Source organism: Corvus cornix, chromosome 7 (genome assembly GCF_000738735.6).
Source record: "Corvus cornix cornix isolate S_Up_H32 chromosome 7, ASM73873v5, whole genome shotgun sequence".
Lineage (NCBI taxonomy): Eukaryota > Metazoa > Chordata > Aves > Passeriformes > Corvidae > Corvus > Corvus cornix.
In genome coordinates, this window is record NC_046337.1 from 365263 (window position 1) to 381879 (window position 16617).

At 45.9% G+C, this 16617-nt stretch overlaps 2 protein-coding genes across 7 annotated transcripts in view; one reads left to right on the forward strand and one right to left on the reverse strand.

Moving 5' to 3' along the window:
* The window catches only part of PKP4 (plakophilin 4), a 71741-nt gene extending 66967 nt beyond the window's left edge, over window positions 1-4774 (reverse strand). Inside the window, exon 1 of the mRNA XM_039554806.1 lies at window positions 4694-4774. The gene's annotated coding sequence lies outside the window, so the exon portion shown is untranslated. The remainder of the gene's footprint in view (window positions 1-4693) is intronic.
* A 184-nt stretch (window positions 4775-4958) lies between these two features.
* The window catches only part of CCDC148 (coiled-coil domain containing 148), a 61835-nt gene continuing 50176 nt past the window's right edge, over window positions 4959-16617 (forward strand). For 5 of the 6 annotated variants that reach the window (XR_005602379.1, XR_005602381.1, XR_005602382.1 and 2 more), the window contains exon 1: window positions 4959-5140. The gene's annotated coding sequence lies outside the window, so the exon portion shown is untranslated. Of the gene's footprint in view, window positions 5141-15855; window positions 15955-16617 lie in introns of those variants that run through there. The other variant, XM_010407221.4, reaches the window with a different exon arrangement.

Consider the following 16617-nt stretch of genomic DNA (forward strand, 5'->3'; position numbering starts at 1 on the left):
TGTAGTTAGAACACTACATGGGGGGGGTAATTTTACTTATTTCTTGAATAATGGTTTAATGACTCTCAAATAAAGTAACAACTCCCAGTTTAATTTTCTCCACTAAAATAAAGACATATTTAAAATTCTTTTTAAAAGCAATTAAACAGGAAGTTGACTGGTCTTCAATTCCTAGTGCTAGGTAAGAAATCTCTAAAATGCTTTGCAAAGTAAAAAAAAAAAGGGGGGGAAGATCTGTAAGAGATGGTCATGGAGACATTTTGGAGAAAAATATCAATTTCTTTTTCTTAATATCTTAAAATTGCAATAACAGTAGGAAAACACATGTATCACTAAAGTATGCCTTTAAAAAAAATTCTGTTAAAATGGTGCCTTGTTTAAAGATACCATACACAAAGCACACATTTTCCCCAACTTTCCGAAGCTTTGTCTGCCTGTAAGAGTGGGATGCAACGAAGAGGACCAGAAAGTTGAAGCCAGCCCCAGACATTCTCCACGGATCCCGTCAGCCAAAGGCTCTGCCTTTGTCTTCGCGGGGAGGAAAGGCAAGGAGAGGCAGCAGCGAACTGGCCGGGCTGGTTCCCGCGTGCTGCCCTCGCAGCCAGACACCTCTCGCTCTTCAGGAAGCGAGCGCTGACTCACGCAGCCGATCCTGAAAGGAGGACAAGCCTGTGCCGGAGTCACCTCCCTGACCCTGGAGCGCACGGCGGCTCCACGGCGGAGTCCTCCGGCCTCCCACGGCCCAGCCGAGCCGCTGAGAGACACCACCCACAGACCCTTCTCCTCCAGCCTCCCCTTCTAACGACAGACTCGGGGATCCCACTATCAGAAAAGAAAAACATTGATCTCCTGTGAAAGTGATGGACTCCTTTCTTCCCCCTGAAATCCAGGCCTCTCTCGTCTGCCTTGAAATAAAGGAGCGAGGTACTAAGGGCAGCAAGGGGGAGAGGAGCAAAGGTCTGAACACTGCTGCCAGCTGCAGAGATTTAACTGACAAGACATTGGGATCTTCTTCCGTGCAAGAAAAAGCTTTGGGAAGGCCACCAGAGGCAGTTTTTGTCTGTCTTTATCCACCTCCTCCCCCCCCTCTGCAAACCTCCCCCAAGCAGAAAAAATGAGTATTCTGTTCGGGTAAAAGAACATGAGAAGTTGTCCAATGAACTAGGACATCTCGCAGGCCTTAGGGAAAGCAGCTGAGAATCAGCAAAGCTCCCAAGCATGCCCAGAGACCGCCTGGTGCCATCAGCCCCTCCAGCTCCACTCCCAAGTTCTGCTGCCAGAGCCAGCACAGCCTGCTCCTCGGGAAGGGCCATTTCCACAGGCCCTGGTTCTGGGCTTGGCTGCGGTTATGTGTTTACTCTCCATCTTCACTAGCATTTGAACTGCCTTCTTGTCAGCAACATTGCAATCAAGGCGGAGGCAGTAGCAAGTGATAGCTACTGGCCATTCCCAACAGCCCAATTTCACATCTGGCTTTCCGGTCACTCGCACATAAAGCTATACCAGGCCTTTCTCTTTTTCCCACCTAATTACTAAAGTTGGAACTGGTTTAATTTTGGACTGACAGTACATGCCATATTCATATGGATTTGCCATCTTATTTTCGCTTGAGAAAAAAAAACCCCACCAAACCTAAGCAAAAATGCTGAAAATTCCAGAATTCTGACCCACACCAACACAGGTTCCTTGGGAGATGTCCACACGCTTGTTGTACAAGGTAGCAAAACACGTTCTTCCTGTAGCAACTCTTGCCAGTGGTGTCCCACGCAATCCTGGCACATGGAGTTGCTGTTCCCAAGCGGGGCAGCCTCCCAGCCACCTCCTGCACACCCGCAGCTCCAGGCTGAGCGCTCCGGAGCAGGAGGCACTGGCGGGCTGCCCCTAGGAGCTCAGAAAAGCTCTCTGCTCCTGGGGACTGCTCTGCTCAACTACCTCTGAAAAAGAGCACAGCTGCTCATCCAGAGCAATTCCATGTAACCTATCCAGACTCACTGATTTGACTGAAAATGACAGAAAAGTAACTGAGAGCAATACAGACTATGGCCAACAACAGGCTCATAGCTATGCTTTTCCAGACAAGTATCACGAGTTCTGCTTGCCTTTTTAGGGATCTTTTCTGTACCATATTACACTGAGTATGTCCTGGTACTAAAGCAAACTACTCTTAATTACACTCACAAAAATTTTGTTAAGCTCACTGAACTCCCTGAACTAGTCACTACTTTCCTGGACCAAACAAATAACCAAATGTTGCAGGACTTGATTATTTTCAGCATCACAATTAAGAAAAAAAAAAATCCCCATAACAAAATTAAGACATTACTCACACAGTCCTATCTTTCAGAACTGCTTTAGCTCTTCATCTGTACTAAATGTATTGAAATAATCTGCATAAGGTGAAGGAAAAGTACATGAAGTTCTTATTTATGTTTCCTGTTTATTTAAAATGCAGTTTTTCTCCAGGGATTCAGATTCAGTGCACATTTCTACACTAAACACCAGACACACATTACTAATTAAGATTACTATTACTTGTACATAGCATATACTATCACTGACTATGAAAAATACCTAAAAATGCACTAGATGATATTTAGCTATTACAAGAAGCTTCCATAAAAAGGTAATGTATCCTATCACTTTCCCTGTTTACATTGTGTGACTGAATTCAACTGTTCATTATAAAAGGATCCTGCATTACTATTGAAAAAAGCAAACTCCAAAAGGTGTTACCGTGTTGACATTCTAAGAAAAATTAAAACAAATCCTCCCCTCTCATAGAAGATGACTCTCACAAAACTTTCTCCAACTGTGTTTTAAAGAGAACTTCTATTATCAGTACTGCTATTAATGCTGAACATCTAACAAGATAAAAGGGAAAAAGACAGTTTTTACTGGAAAGGGCCTATCAGCTGTTCTACCTTAATTAAAAATATTAATAGCATCTTATTTCAGCAGCAATAGAGCACTTCAGAAGCAATTTCAACAGAAGGAGAAAGTTACTGCAATCTATCTTTCCACAGACAGGTTACATTTATTTGCATATAACATTGTAATGTTTAACAGAAACATTACAGCATGTAAATGCCAACAAAAAGCTTTTGCCCCCAAAACACATCCCCCACTTGAAACATGATGAACAAGACCAAATTACTGTCTCTTCCTAAACTAAACAAGTACATTAAGTAGGTTCCGATGTTTTTATCACTGTGAACACATTATTTGGTGTTGACCTCAAAAATACAGTTATTAGTTAAAGGGAAAAAGTTATCATCCTTGTCATCTCCTAATCTCTAAACTCCAATTTATCAAAAAATGACAATGCTGAAAAAACTGTAAAGCCAGTTCATGCAACACTAGTGCTCCCAGTCCAACCACACCTTTTCCTTCAAACAGTCGAATCTGGAAGCAATGACTAATGTAAAATTAACAGGGAGCGGGAGGCTATTTAGAAAAAAAAAAAAAGAAAAAAGTACAAAGGTCTATGGGGCAAACAGAGGCACTTCAGAAACACTCAGTTCTCTGTCCGTGAACTGCCCATGCCTCCTGAGCGTCAGCCGGGAGGAGAAATGAACCAGAGGGGGCTCGAGTCATCAACTCTGACTTTTCTGTGCTGAAACAGCCTGGGTTCAGCATCAGCATTTATTTTATCACGGCGAGACTCCATTTCCCAGCTCTCCCAGCCCAAGCCACGGCAGTCGCACTCGGTAAGCGGCACCTGCAGAGCACTTTCTGTTCTCGCACACACTGCAGCGTGCCCGAGGCACGGCCGGCCGGCGGCACCGCCACGAGCAGCGCGGGCACCTGTCCCCGCGGGCCGCGGCTCCCCGCGCCGCGCCCGAACCCTGCACGTGCTCCTCCGCTCCCAGCTCCTCGTCTTTGATCGGAGAGGGCGAGGAAACACCGCAAAAAGTTACTAGAGCCCCAAGAGCCATGCTCCCGGTGCGCGGGCCGAGGATGCTCCCCGGCTCCTCAGTACCCGGCGACGGGAGCGCGGCTCGTTCTGCGGTCACACGAAGGGTGAAAAATCCGTATTTAAATCCCGTGCAGAGAACGCCGCGACAGCAGCGGGGTCAGGGACCCCCGGGAACAGCAGGACGGCAGCCGAAGCCTGGGGCACCCGGGAACAGCGGGACGGCAGCCGGGGCCCGCGGCCGCCCCGTGCGGGCACACCGGGCGTGCAGGGCCCGGCGCTGCCGGCTCACCCCGCCCGCTCCGCCGACCCCGCCATCCCTCGCACCACCCGCCGTGTCCCCACCCGGCCCCGCCACCCGGGGCCGTGCGGCGCTGCAGGCGCGGTGAGGCCCGGTGGCCCTGCCCGCTGCGGCTCCGCTCGGCTCGCAGCTCCCGGCGCAGCGCCGCGCACACCCCACGCATACGGCGCGACCGCGGACACCGGCGGGCCCGGGCTCCGCACTCCCGCCCGGTGCCGCGCAGCGCCTGGGGCAGGGGCCAGGCGGCGGCACCTCCGTCCGCAGGGCCCCTCCGGGCGGCTCCACCGGGCTCCGGGCGGCCCCGCGGGCACGGAGATCGCGCGTTGCTCCGCCCGCGGGTCCGCCCGAGACGACGGCTCTTCGGCCACGATGCCCCGCCGGGGTCCGCCGCCTCGCCTCCCGCGCCGCCCTCCTCGCCGCACCTCGCTTCTCCCGCGCGGCGGTCCCAGCCCGCGGCCTCCCCCGTAACCCGCACTCACCGCGCGGAGCAGCCCCGCGGCCCCGCCGGGCGCGCCCGCCCTACCCCGGGGTCTCCATGGTGGCGGCCCCGCCGCCCGCTCCGCCAGCCCCGCCCCGCCCGCGCGGCGCGTCACGCACCGCCCGCCCCGGCGCCCACCTCCATTGGCCAGGCGCGGCCTGGGGCGGCGTTCCATTGGCTGCTGCCCCTCGTTAAACCCTCCAATGGCGGCTCGACTTGAGGTTGCCGTGGTTACCGATGCTGTGAGGGGGAGACGGCGCGGACGGGACGGGACGGGACGGGACCCGGCTCGACTCAACCCAACCCAACCCAGCCCAGCCTAATCCGTGTCTGGGGCGACTCTGCCGGGAGTGGCCTGACAGGACCCGCGCTGTGCCCGAGGCGGCTCCGCTAGGCGAGCCTGTGGGGACGGGAGGCTCCTCCGGTGCCACCCGCCGGGCCCGTCGCGGTGAGTGTCCGAGTGCGGCGGGGGCGAGCGGTGTGCGCGTGGATGGAGTAACCGGTTGCAGAATGGCCGGTGCGGGGGTGCTCGCGATGGCCGGAGGTGCCCGTCCCTCGGTGCCGGCCGCCTCCTGCCCCGCCGAAGGAACCGCCGCAGGAGCGGAGCAGGGAGCAGCCCGGAGCTCCAGGGGCTTTGCCGAGCCGGACCCGTCTGCCCACGACCCTGTGCCGCGTGCTCCGGGCTGAGCCTGCCTGGGCAGGGAGCTTGCACCGGCTGGGCCCCCGAGGTCCCGCCCGACCTGGCGCGTCCCGGGCGCCTGTGAGCCGCCGTGCCGGCAGAACGCACAGCCCGCGGCGCTGCTCAGACACGACGGACCAAGTCCAGGCGTTTGGGAAAGATGGGAAAACGCTTTCCTTAGCGTTTTAACTTCCCACCATTTTAAGCTTCTAGTAGCAGCCGAACTCTCTTGATGGAGTGTAAGAATTATAGATGTAAAAAAGAAAAGCTAGTATCCCTAAAACCGCTGTAAAACATTTCAATAACAGGCTTTGGGTGTATTAAATGCTTGATCAACTTTTTGCATCGCATGCCTGTCCTGAACTCGCCATCCCAGTGTGTCTTGGGGGGCTGAGTGGTGCCATTCCTCTCCTTCCAGCCTCCCGAACAGACTGCCCCGGTGTATCCCAGGTGTGACTGGTTTTCCATTTACTTATTTCTCTCCTTCCACCGTGCAGGTGCGATAGTGATAGACACTCTCCACTTCGCTGACTAGTACAGTGATGACACTGTAAATGGCTAAAAGGAGCCAAAACCAAAGGGCCACTTGAATCAGCAGCTCTTGCTGTCCCAAGAGGTTGTTTTATTCCCCCCCTTCCCTGTGGAAGGTATCTTTTATCCCCACTGCAACACTTCCCCTGTTGTATTGATGCAGATGGTGTAGAAAGCCTGCTGTAAAGGAACATGATAAAAGTATCCACATTTTAACTTGTGTCTTTTTTCCATCCAGGTCAGTTTTTCGGTTTAGTGTTTGACGGGGTGGATCATGGTTTTATTTTAGGCATCAGGACACATGAACTTGTGATGTGGTTTAATTTGTGCAAGTGCTGCAGCTAGAACTATGTCCTTCATTATCCTTTGCTTAGGAAGGAACTGCAGGTAACAAGTAGGAGGTAGCTGAACATGGAGAGTCACCTTTAACCTCTATATATAGTCCCTTTTCTGAATTTCCCACTTGGAATGTAATCTCCTACATGGAAACCGTGTAGGCTATTGGTAAGATATTTAATCTCTGAGGTACTTGTTGCTATTTGTATAATTATTTTTATATTGAATAACACAGTAGGAACTCCTATATTATGAGGATATCCACATGGAAAATGCTTGGCAGCTATAAACAGGAGTATTGAGTCCTTACTGCTCTGAAAATTCTCACGATTCATACCATGTGAACTACATATAAAATATTACCAAACCAGAATAGTGGTCTCTGTCTATGAAATGGGAAACAGGAGCTGAGGGGAATAACAGTAGGAACTTAGTAAAATAAAGAGTAACAGGTGTGAAATAAAATAAGTTGGGGAAGGGTCAAATGAGAGTGGAGAGCTGGAGTAAAGGAAAGATAAAATGTGAAGTAACTAGATCTAGAATAAAGGGGGGAGAAAGTGCAGGATGTGTGAGAGCTGTGAACTTTGTTAGTTGCAAGGTTGCTTCTACCAAAGGTTTAATTAAATTAGCTTCAAATCAGTCTCAACTGGTTTTCACCTGTAATTTGGGTGTTGTTTTGCTGGCTTGGCTTTTGTTGGTAATAGCTTTTGGGAAATGAGGAAGCTTACTTGCCCCCCAGTAAATGGAACTATTCCTGAATGTCATTGTGGGGGCTATGGAAGGCACAGGCTATGGGCAGGACACGGGAGGTGGCACAATGCCATCTCCAGGCCTTCCTGGTGCTAGGTGGTTCCAGGTGGATGACTGTAACTGCCAGAATGATCAGGAACAGGCTGTTCTAAGTGCCCTGCATCCCTGCAGAGCCATGCATTGCACGGTCTAGCTGTGTTTTAGAGTTTCCCATTGGGGTGAGACAGGAAAGGGTAAGAAATACTGTTGAGAAGGAGAAAGGGATCTTGAGCCGGTTTGTTTTGGCACAATAGAAGTAGAAAGAATTGAAAGGAACATTTTGAAGTCCTGTCAGATTTGGAAATATGTTGAATGACTGTCAGTGAAGAAAAGCTATTTAATTCTATATGGTATTAGTCATACCCTCATAGCTGGTTTATTTGTTTTGGCACCCTGAGCAGCCAATACATTATCTAATTGACTGTTGTGTGTCCCAGTGCAGCAATCCTGTCCAACAGGGACAGCACAGGCTATGGAAAGGCACCCCTTTTTAACTTTCCAATGCAAAGAGCTGCATGAAGTGTGATTCTTTGATTTCTTATTCCATTAGCTGATAGTGGCCTTTGTCAAATATACATTTTAATTCTTACATCATTTTTAGAATCAGCAACAAGCAAGTACAGTTTCTTTTTTTTCGCCTTCCTCTGGATGTGACTTGCAAGTAAGATGGTCTGTTTCATTCTCAGTGTCGTTTGGAAAGCCATGATTCCACTATGCTTGCAAATCGTAATAACCTAGTCTCATGTTTTCCTTTGGAATCGTACTGGTTTCTCTTGAGCCTTGAATCTGACCTCTTAAAGTGGTTGTGCTCATCTTCCAGTGGTTTAGATGGCAATGTAGTTAACAGGTATTTGCTAGTTGTTTTACTGCTGTTGTGCTTCTTCAGCATTTCAAGTCATTAATATGGTTTTTTTGCTTTGTTTAATCTATTCTGAAATTAATCCATAATCAAGTCTTTCTTTTTATATGTGTTCCACAGATGTTCACAACCCTTGAAGAACATTGACACGCCTATCTTTTAATTTTAGTGATAAATATCAGCCACAAAACCAGTGTTGCTTTGTTTCTTGGTTTTTGTTCTTTTTTCCTTTTTGTTTTGTTTTGGTTTTGTGAATTTGGTTGGTTTGGTTTTGGGGGGTTATTTTGGGGGCATGGGAGCTGTGGCTTGATTTTTTCTGGAAGCTATTTAATGCTACCTGCTTTAACTGTAATCTCTTCCAGATACTGAAATTATGAAGGTTTGGGAAAAAAATACCTGGGGAAGAAAGTGATGCTCATGGCAGGCTAACACAACACATAAGCAGCTGTTTAGTACTCACATGGGGAGTTACTTAGATGTGTGGGGCTTTTTCTTCTCATTAAAAGCTACAATTTGATTTCAAAAGTTACTGCAAACCATTGTGTTGACGTCACAGCAACTCAGTCAATCACAATACAATTGATTTTGGGTAGTTTTGAAACTGTAATTTCATTTGGTATAAAAAGCACTAAATGTTCTCCTGCTTTTTGTTGTTTAGCTGGGGAGGTAAGGCACCTAACTTGTGTATTTCTGAGGAAAGTGGTGGGCTGACATTTTGCTTTTTCAGTGAGGGCTTTTATAGAAACTTTTGTTTTCAGACAGTGCCATTCAAAATTACTGCTCTGCCATGTATAGATATTACTCTTTCCCTGTGGTAAAACAAAATATTGAGGAAAATTGTTTGGATACTGCCAGATTGTTTGCACTTTCATTCTTTTTTTTTCTTGCATGGCTTTGAAGCATCAAGTAGGAGTATTTGATCATAGATCGTGCAAAATGCTCAGCATGACCACCAGCCTTCTGACTGCAGAGCCCCTGTACTCTGGCTCAAACCCAGCTGCCATGGGAAGGAGAATGCTGCCCTATAATGATATCTCTTTCCAGCTTTCCCAGTGCCAGCAACAGGGTCCTGCCACTGTGCAGGGAGCTGCATTACAGAATTGATCCAGCTTCCCCAGAAACCTCCCTAGCATATATGCTGTTATTTTTCCAGTTGGATCAATTTTCTCGAGCGCACTGCTCCTGCCTGTGATGCCTGCACTAAGGAATGTGCAAGTAGCAATGTACAGCGGGAGTGGGGGGCCTCCTCTTTTGGCAGGAATGGGAAATGTTTAGCCCTGATACCTGTTTCAGCAAAATGGAGGAGGTTTGAGGAAGAACAACTTGCTGACTGGTAGTGTAAGCTCAGTAACCTTTTCCCCAGGAGTGGAGTGATGGTGTTGTGTTTGGGGTAGCAGGAAAAGGGATGTCCTTAAGTGAGCTGTGCTGCTGAAGCCAACCAATGGTGAAATCAGGTTTCATCACACGTATGCACCTGTAAGTCAGGGTTGCTCTTGGATATTGCAGCACCTGGAAATAAACAGGCAACCTGGCAACAGCCAAGTGGATAATTTGGGGAAAAGATGCAGGAAATGCCGAGTGGGATGTCCAGTAAAGACAAGGTAATCAGCAGTTGGTCTGTTCTGTGGGTTTTTCAGGTCCTAAGCTTGTAAGTAATTGTTGTGTAAACAACCTTAAAAAAAAAAAAAACAACCAAAGCCCACAACAACTCCCCCAAAGCCCACAAAGAAATAAAAAAACCCTCACCATCCCAGCTCTGGACAATGCAGGTACTTATATCTGCTCCAGGACAGGGGAAGGCCTGCTAAAATCCTTTGCAGTTTCTACCAACTGCTACAGTTCCCAAGCTGAACAAAATATTATCCATCTTCTAACTAGTTCGTGTATGAGGCTGGAAAAAATGTTGAGAAATTAACCAGATTGTAATCTTTCTTACCAGACCAGGGATACACAATGTCAGACTGAAATCTAGAGATACTTTTGAATAAGGAGAGAACAAAGAAAATGTATGTGCAAAAACATTATTTGATTCATGTTTACAGACTGTACATTTCTAATGGCTGTAACTGAGAGGCCCCAGACAAAGATGAGTTGCTTTTTGTAGTAGGATATCAGACAACATTATGCAATAATTTAAGGTGAAGTTGTGCCAAATGCTTCCTTGCACGTAACTCTGGGAATTTGGCTTAGCAGAACTGACAAAAGCTATACAAAATGGTACTGATGCTCCTGACAAAATAAGCTGCAGTGGTTCCTAAATCACATGAATTATCTGTCCCTCTGGCTTGTCTCTCATAGGCTGCAGACAAACGTTCTGCTCTGACTCCCGCTACGCTACTCAGACAAAAATCATCTGGGTGGGCTTAAAGGACAGTGACACAGAGTCTTTGGTGCCAGCACTACCTCACAAGGTCCTGCTCCCTCCAGGTCCTCTCTGCCCTGTGGCTGTTTGCCCTGGCTGTGTGTCCCACCTGCAGCTCAGGGTGGGCAGTGACCTGTGGCACTTGGGCAGGTGAGAGGCAGAATTGTTCTGAAGTATAACCATAAGTGTGCAAATGGCTGCAACTCCAGACAGCCACAGCTTCTCATAGGCTAAAACAGGGAGAAGTATCTTGGCTTAAGGAGAAATTGGACTTAGTCAGGCGGAGTCGTATGTTCTTGAAACACTGTTAAACTGTACTGCCAACAACATAAACTAAGCCAGCTGACTTCGGCCTGCAGTTCATTAGGAAATGCTTGCAGAAACTGGCCTGTCAGCAGAGCTGTGAGGAAGAGGCTCCAGCAGTAGGGCAGGGAACCCTTCCATACAGATTTGGGTTTATTAAGTAAAAAACATCAGTGAAAAAGCTACCATGAAAATGGGGTAGGTGGAAATGCTTTCATGAAAAATACTACACAGAAGGCAACAGTAAGGACAGAAGCATGTGCGAAAGGCGAGGAAAACTGAAAATTACCTTTTTAGTTCCATGAAACAAGGAACTGAACTCTTGTTTTCCTTCCTGCTTTGAGAAAATCTGAGATCTAGCTAGATATAGAAAACGAAGCTATCATGACTCCCAAACTGCGTATCTCCCATTGTGCCTTTTGCAGCACTGGAAACAAAATCACATTGGTTGGTTTAGCTGAAGAGCAATGGGGCTGTGATTTAACAACCAGAATCCAGATATGTTGCATAGATTTCTTAAAGTCCAGTCTTCAGTAGGTTTTTGTTGTTTTCTTTTTCTTTGAAAGTGACTCAAAGACTTCTGCCTGCTCTGAGCTTCTTTAACTGTTTTCCACTGAACTTCTGCTACTACTTAGTATTGACTATTTCAGTATCTGACGGTTAGTGCATGTGTTCTTGCAGAACACACTGTTCTGCTGCAGCTCCTTTTGAAGTCTAGCATCTTGACTAACCCTGCCTGTAAAATTGTATCCTTATTCCATTGGCCCAGTGTTGTTATACGTGGAATCTATCTTTGAAATTCCTGTGGTACAGTGCAAATCCTGCCTCTTGATAAGAAGTGCGAAGCCCAGGTACTTTGTTGCATTGCAGGGAATGTTGATTCTCTGCAGTTTTGTGTTACAGCATCTTTGCTTCTGTTGTGCTAAATGAATTCTTTAGATTGAAGTGTTTTATCTGATGGGTGCAGAGTAGCAGAGAGTTGAGTTGCTCGCTGCACCATTCCAAACAACCCTTTCCACGTAGCCTAGCCAATAGCTGGTATGCTTTGTGCGCCAGGCAGCCACAGGTCAATTTAATTAAATGTTTGTCATTTCTCAAGTAATGGAGAAAACTGTAGGGTCTTATAATGGATAACTCAGCCTCACATCTTCCAGTTAATCTTTCATATATGCAAGTATATTGTTTAGTTTTCTAGCTTTTGTTGTACATGGAGGTAATAAATAGAAATCTAGATAGAACATTAATAAAAACAACATATAAAAAAATTCTGCAAATTTCTTGTGTTACAGAAGTCTGTAAATGATGCCTCAGAATTTTTGCCTTTAGCTCAGCAAAGCTGGACTTCTGTCCATGCCAGGAATTGCCCAAAGGAGTTGTGGCTGTCCCATCCCTGGCAGTGTCCAAGGCCAGGCTGGCCAGGGCTTGGAGCAACCTGGGATAGTGGAGGGTGTCCCCTGCCCATGGCAGGGGGTGGCACTGGGTGGGCTTTAAGATCCAACCCCAAGTGCTCTATGATGATTAACTATTCAAAGCATCAGAGCATTTTCTCTTTTCATCCTTTCATTTAAACCTTGCAATCGCCAGGTGTGCTGACTGCAGCAGGCCACTGCATTTGGTTACTGAAAATGGATTGTGCATGTTTTGTTCAAAACAACATAAAGTGCCACCTGACTCACTTGATCCAAGATGATGTGGGTGACTTCATTTCCTACCCTTTTTATGTCAGCTTACCAACATCTAAAACATTTACTTCCTTTCTTTTATCTGCTTGTTTCAATGGTTTTTTTAAGTGTTCCTGAAGTTTTTTTCTCTTGGATTTTCTAAGAATATTCAAAGAACGGAGGGGGAATAGAGTTCTCTTGTGATGTACAGATCCTAAGAAAGCAGATGAGCTATTCCCTGCCCCTGTAGTGTGACAGAGCAGTCCATGAGGCTGATTGTTATAAGTGTTACTCAAATTGATCTTCCTACTTTGGATTAAGTTTTACTTAATGAGGAAGTAATGAGATTATCATAGACAAAAAGGACTATGTCTCTTTTGGGAACATACCATTTCTGAGGCTTGACTTTATTTCAAAGAGATCTGTAATTCTTTCTTTAAGGGAATGTAAATTTGAATTACAATCAAACAATGGGATTTTTCTAGCAACTGTTTTGACACCGAATGATAGAAATATTATACTGTGTATTTTCTTCCTGGGGAAAGGATTGACTGCTGCAAGATTAACGCGTTCTGGATGGGTGCCATTTTCAGATAGTTAGTTCAACTAGAAGAGAAAGGATCTTATTAAGGGATCAAGCTCATTATTTGTTTGTTGTTTGTACTCCACACCCTACAATGGGAGTGAGTCTTTGCCTCTTTTCCCTAACAATAATTAGGATCAGAGGGTTCAACAACTGCATGTTAATATTCCTTTTCTTTAAATGAAAACACGCAGTAGCTAAGCAATTAACATTTCCATTAAACTTTAAAATCTTAAAAAAAGCCTTCCAGAAAATATTCAAGAAATAGCCAGATATTCAAAAGAGAGCACTGAGAATGAGGGACTTCTGGATTTGGGAGTTTTTTCTGAGCTCGTATTTGTTAGGAACATCTGTCCTTATGTATAATCCAAGTTCCTGTTGATGCTGTGTTCCGAGCTTTCAGTAAGTCCATGGTTCAGCCCTGATTTCCTAGTGGTGTACACCCAGTAGTACATTGTGTGAGCCACTGAGAGGATTGCAACACCTGCTGTCGCAGGATTCTGTGTCCTTTGTTCGCACAAACCTGAAGAGTCCCTGCTATACTGTCATTGGTGATACTATTAAGTTGTATTTTGTGAAGACTTGATTCATATTATTGATTTTTACATTTAATAATGTGAGTGATTTAAAACATGCACAAGAAATTGTTTCAAAAGGCATGTCTGGGTCATTAAGCACTGTGCCTCCCTGCCAGAAATCCTTCTGCCCCTTGGTTGATGAGCAGCACTTTAGCTGGGAGGAAAAAATGGCACTGGTGACCCAAATCTGCAAAGATTTATGTATGCAAACAACTTGAAGTGAGACAGTGGAATTAGGCTCTTTTAAAATCACTGGTTAAACTCACTGGAGGCACTTATGCTTGTGGAACTGGGCCTGGACTGGACCTGACTCATCCCCAGGAGCAGTCTGTGGCAGGCACCAGGCTTTGCTTCCTCCAGGAATGCTGACTGACACTGGAGAGTTTAATTTCTATTTAAATGAAAGGACGGAGGATCCTGCCTCAATATTGGCTATTCCCATATGTACAAATAAACATAGGTCATATACCTCAGGCACCAGCAAGGGCTTACATTAAGAATGCACTGAAGAGTTTGGTTGGAGATGAAATCTTTTAAGACATCACGTTTTTATTGCCTAAAAGAGTTCACTGAATAGTGAAATACTAAATTGTCAAAGAAGCAGAAAAAGAGAATTGATAAACCTTGTGCTTTTTACTGCTGCTAAAAGGTTTAGCTGTGGCTGGCTGTAAGCAGAGCTGACTTGGCATTCTTGGGGGACAAATTTCTATGTACAGGGACTTCTGCTTGGTGGCTGGTTGATCTTTTGTACTTTTTCTTTCTAAGATGTATCAAGACTCCCAGCCGAGAGCCTGCAATGAAATTTGAGAAAAGCTTTGAGGCAGAGTATTGGAATTCAGGCTTAGATGGACTTTTATAGTGTTGGAGAGGTTTTTAGATATATCTGCATTAAAGCAGAAATAAATTTAACTGGCAATGCTTTTATCATTTTGATTAGTACATTTGCTAGTTACTGAAGATAAAATGCAGGTTTATATAGATCTTGTCCTTTTCCAAAACCATCTTAGCATTCACTCTCAGTGTTTTAGTGAGGTCATAATATTGAATTTGTGATAACAGAAAATGTCGTCTGTGAAAGGCTGAGATCAAATACAAATGTATGACATCATTGTGGAAGAGAGAAATGGGTTGGCTAGAAGGGAATAAGGATTTGGTTAATCACATACAGTAGCCGTAAAATTACAGAAGATGGCCAGTAATCGTTTTTTTTTGCATCAGTTCTGTTCCTGGGGTGTATTCTCTTGGTTTCTTTTGGAAGGAGGTAAAGCTAAGGTCAATATGTGTGAAGATTTGTTCAAATACTGACGTTAAATCAGAAACATGTCAGTAGAAAGAAAAGATATTAACAATTTGCCAAATGGACAAATAAATAAATTACCCAGAGGGGTACCTCTGCTGCTGCTAATCTTACTAGTATCCATAGTTATTTTTCAAAAAGGACAGTGTTTCTTGTGTTAGAAGCTTGTAATTTAAAGCTGGCCAGATGGACCCGGATTAGGATGATGGTTCCCAAAATGTGTAATACAGGAGAATGACGCTGATGCGGCAGCTGCGCAGGGAGCAGTAATAAAAGGTTTTAATAGGGAGAAGTGGCTGTGATGGATCCAATCTTCTTAGAGCTTTTGAGTACTCCCAATTTTCCATCAATGTTATTTTTGCCTTCATTATATGGTGTAGATGACAGTCACTGTAGTACTCCCTTCCCAAGTTTATCAATAGAAGCAGTGCTCAGATGGTCAGAAACCAAAAAAAGCAGGCAGGAGGAAGACGGACTGTCTATAGCAGAGGACTGGAATTTCTTTTAAGCTTGTGAGAAACCAGATTGTCAACTCCTTGTGTAGTTATTTTTCTAAAGACAGATGTTTCATCTAGCTTTTACATTACTCATAATTTTGAAATGTCTCTTCACACTGGTTTGTTTTATTTAACCTAATAATCTTAACCCTACTAAAGGTATGGTGCAGTGATGAAACTGTCAGGTGGTACCCCCTTTCTCTTTATCCAGCTGAAGGTTCTGACCCCGATCTGGTTTTCTTTTAATTTATTTTTAAATCCCTTGCTGTTGTTTTTGACCATGATCAACAGGTACTAGAACAGGTACTGTGAGCTGATGGGGAAGGCAGGAGAATAACCAGAAGCCAGCCTGGAAATCACACTGGGGAAAGTCTGGGTTTATCTGTGCAAGGTACTGCTCATTCTGTCAAACTTGGATAAGTATTGCTGATACTTAAAGAAGCAGTTTGCATCCTCCTGTGCAGTTGTGCAGCATGTAATGCTGATTGGCAGAGTTCCCTAATGCAGCTCTTTTCCTCCTTCTTTTAGAGCTTCCTCCAGCTCTGCTGAGTTGTCTAGTTGTCAGTTCTCCAGCTAAAATGCTCTTTTGACTTTCCCTTGCTGCTTAGTCTCCAGGCCTGGACTCGACGGTGGTGGTGTCTTTACTGGAAATGCCACCCTGGTTATCACATGGAAGTGGGAGGGAAATGCTTCCCCAGCTGTGAGAAGCTGATCTGATTTCGCTGTGCGTTCCAGCTCCTGAGCCCATGGAGACAGGAGGGACTCCCTGTGCACTCAGTGCTCTCAGGTACCCAGAAACTCTGCTGCAGCCTGTCCCTCTTGTTCCTGAGAAAAAATCTGGGTTTAAGCGTCATTGTCTTGTATTTGGAGACACACACATGCTTCCTCCCCCCAGGCCTTGGAGCACCTTGCCAACAGCAGAGTGGAGGGAGCAAGGGCTCAGCCTGTGCTGCCTGTTGGCCTGGGCTGGAGCTGGTGTCCAGCAGTGGCCTGGCCAGCTCCACATGTGCCAGCCAGCTGTCCAGGTGTCCTCCTGGAGGATGGGATCTTGTAGGGCACAAAGCACAGACAGCTCCATGTGCCCCACTCAGGATCAGCAGCTGAGGCGTGACCTGGCCTGGCTGCTGTGGACCATCTGGTTTTTTGTTATTGGATAAAGTGGTTTGGATTTAACACCCGTGACATAATCTCATTTTGGTTTAGGGTGTTTGGATGTGAGGTGTATGCATTATTCAAAAACCTTCAGAGTAGATTATCCCTTAACTGGCATGGGTAAGACAACATCCCCTCTGTGGGAATCCTTGTGATTCCAGTGCTTAGGAGACCCTTCAGAAGGGGTATTGGAAACCCAAATTTTCCTCCTTCCTGCCTCTTCATCTCTAACCACTGAGGTACAATACTTTAAGGAAGGGATGGTCCTTTCCTGTCTTGTGAATGGTACTCAGATTTT